Source organism: Alligator sinensis, unplaced genomic scaffold (genome assembly GCF_000455745.1).
Source record: "Alligator sinensis unplaced genomic scaffold, ASM45574v1 scaffold596_1, whole genome shotgun sequence".
Classification (NCBI taxonomy): Eukaryota; Metazoa; Chordata; order Crocodylia; family Alligatoridae; genus Alligator; species Alligator sinensis.
Window position 1 is genome coordinate 1,819,329 of NW_005841967.1, and position 3,397 is coordinate 1,822,725.

The following is a 3,397-nucleotide window of genomic DNA, read 5'->3' on the forward strand; positions in this document are numbered from 1 at the left end:
GAAATACCCAAACTAAGCCTGTATATGCTGGTGCCAGAACTGACAGCAACTTAAATATATTAGTGTGGTGATGCATTAAGGCCAATAAACTCTGCTTCTAATGGAGCTAAGCTACTTCTGGTTTCAGACAAGCACAAAGAACTAGAATAGGGCGTCTCCATTTGAATGGGTTGACTTGTACCCTACAGACTGCCTGAGTGTGAAATCCTCCTTCTGGGAGGGCTGTCCTCTCTCATGCCCTGTGGACTTGAGACTTCCCACATTTAAATACTATTCTGCTAAAATATCACTATGGATTTTAAAAACCTTAGAAATAAGTACACCTACCTGAACTCTGCAATGAACTTCCTATGGGCACGAAACAGTTGTTAAGAACCCAGAAAATCACACTTACTAGTGTCACTCTAGAGTAACACAATGATGAATCAAAATGCTTGTATTTATAGTATCAGCAAGAAAGGTAACAAGAATTAGCTGTTTAGCCCTACAGAGCAGACTTGTGTCTACCATTATACAAATACTGTAAAAATTATTTTCAAATTAATCTTAACGAACCATTTGGACTCCATCCTCTGAGATGGCAAAATGTCGATGGAAACGGAAGGGAGAATCTCAGAACCTGGCCCTTTCAAAACTGTTTAAGTCTAGAAACAATTGGGCATATATACATGTGCTCCAGAAGGCACTTGGAGAGCCACTCTAATTAAAGTGCCCAGAGAAACAAACTTTGGTTAAAGCACCCCCGCCATCATTTTTTAGCACAAGGATGATGATACGCATGACACTGGAGTCTACTGTAGTGCAGTAATTACCACACTCCAGCAAACTATTAATTGAGTCTGCTCCAACACGCTGTAATTACAGTGCATCAGAGCAACCTTAACGTATAGGTGTATAGGTGCTCAATTTTCTAATCTGCCTTTAAAATTACAAATTGAAACATTATGATGAAATTCATTTGAAATGGGAGGTCAAGTATTTCATAGAAATTATCTTCCACAGGCTAAACAAGAAACTCATGAAAATTGCATGCAGTTCTCTCTGTATAGTTAATAAAATATCTCATTAAATATTGGGGTTAAGTCAGTTTTTCTCTTAAATGGACTCATCCAACTCACTTGCATGAAAAATTACACAAGGATGCTAGACTTAATCTGTATTCCTACAGAGCCCTGTTACCTTACTGATATGTTCCACAGCACAACAAATGCTTATATCACTGTTCAGTTTAACATGCCAGTCTTCCAGTCTTTCTTACTGTAACCCGGGTGGTACATGGGAGGTACCCTCTCTTCAAATGGAAGAGATGTTAGCAGGAGTGTGTATGCTGTAGGCAGCATGGCTGCCTAGCTGTAGGCCAGCTCACCTCTTTCCTCACAGAGCAGAGCAGACCAGGAGTCACAGTGCTTCTTAACTATGTACAGGTGTAATATTACAAAATAATACACAACTTATAACCCCAAACCTTCATACATACATACATACATATACACACATATATACATATAATCAATCGATCTATACACATGCACATGCAAACACAGGCTATTTACAGATATGAATTTACCCAAATAAAAGCTGTAATTAACCCTGAAACTCAAGCCTAGGCCTGATTCCCAGTGGCCTTCAAGTTAGTCTGCAGCCCCTGCCCCTAGTTAGGGCCCTCCAGGCCGCAGGGGAAGGAGGGCACTCAAAGGTAAACGGAGATTACTCAACAGAACAATAGCAAGAATAACAGGCAGCAAAGTGTCAATAATTAAACATATGCAATAAGGTTACATCAAATAAAACATACATACCTAAGGGTAACCATTACAAATCAATGACAGGAATATCTGACAAAGATAGGACAATATATAAACATATACAATAAGATTACATCAAACAGAACACACTTGCATAAAATAATCAATGCCATAAATACCAACAGGGCAGCTTATACTCCTCTTCTAATACAATAAGAAAGGCGCAGGATTACAATAGGAATCCCAGCAGCATGAAAGAACAGAACACAACAGTGGCACAACAGCTGTGCCCAGCAAAGAAACGACAACCCAAGCAGGCATCCCATCACATCATAGGACACCCTTACCCTCACTTAGGTTACTCAGCTGGTGGGACCCTTCACCTGGGAATCCCCCAGACAAGCAGAGGAGCCTTGGGTCCCTTTCTACAGCACAGGGCAAATTCTTCCCTCCCATCAGGGGATTCCCCTCAGCTGCCTGTAGCATGTGCCTCCTCTCCTGTGGGAATCCCCTTCCCAGGTGACTCACCATGCAGCCCATGGCATCCCATCCACTCTACAGCCCTGTGTATCGCTCTGTGCACCAATGGCCCTGCTCCTGTATCATGCAGGGTTGGAGATCTGCACTGCCTCATGCAGCTGCTGTGGTCCTTTTCAGCTCTATCAGCCCCCATGCACCACTCCATGCACTAAATGGGGTTCAGCTCCTGCCTCACGCAGGGCTGGAGACCCATTCTGCCTTGTGCAGCTACCATGGTCTCGTCAGCTCCCAAACCCTCCATGTCCTGACCTGTGCACTGGGCTTTCCAGCCCCTGTGCACCCGCCCCTGCACTGAATGGGGCTCGGCTCCTGCCTCACAGGGTTGGAGACCCAAGCTACCTCAGGCAGCTGCTGAGGTCCCATCCACTCCTGGATCCTCCATGCACCAACCTGTGCACCATCGCCGCGGCTCCCTCCACAGCAGGGCAGGGATGCAGCCCCTTCCTGCTCCGCATTCAATGAAGGCATTTTCAGGGCCCTTCTGGGGCAACTGCTCTGCCCCACTGGTCAGATCAACCAGCTCTTCTCAGTCCTTCTTCATCGTCCCTCATCAAAGCTCCCCATGTGCTGGGCACGCTGCCTTTTTATTCCTTCAGAAGGCTCCACCCCTGGATTGGGAGTGGACCAATAGGAAAGCCTGAGGGGTTAGTTCCCCCTCAGGTCCTCCTCTTCATCTCGCCCATAGGTTGAGGCAGGGAAAGCCTTTCTCCTTCCCTTTCCTGATTGACAGGGAGGAGAAATGCACCCACCTATTGTTTTGAACCTTCTGGCTCAGGATGGCAAGCCAGGCTGCTACCGGCAAGCTTTCCACATTACATTGTATTTCTCCATTTATTTATTTGCTGTAGATCTCTGTGACACTGTAAACACTACCCTGACAGAATTTTCCAAGTACCGCCTGCTGACCCATCAGAAAACAGCTAGTAAGATTCTAATGCTAAGCCAATCAGGCAGCACTCATAGACTTACAAGACCCCTTTTGGAAGCTCTGCCTCAAATGCACTTTTAATGCCAGCAGCAGTGAATTGTTCTGCCAGCTGGAAGACCATATTTTGACAGTCTATTTATGATCCTGGGCTCAGAGGTGGTAGAGGCTGGCATTCTGGCATGTG

The 3,397-nt window shown here is 45.3% G+C and overlaps 1 protein-coding gene across 1 annotated transcript in view; it reads right to left on the reverse strand.

Annotated features, from left to right (window-relative positions):
- The window catches only part of NYAP2 (neuronal tyrosine-phosphorylated phosphoinositide-3-kinase adaptor 2), a 230,821-nt gene that overhangs the window by 90,000 nt on the left and 137,424 nt on the right, over positions 1 to 3,397 (reverse strand). The gene's annotated exons all lie outside the window — the stretch shown is intronic.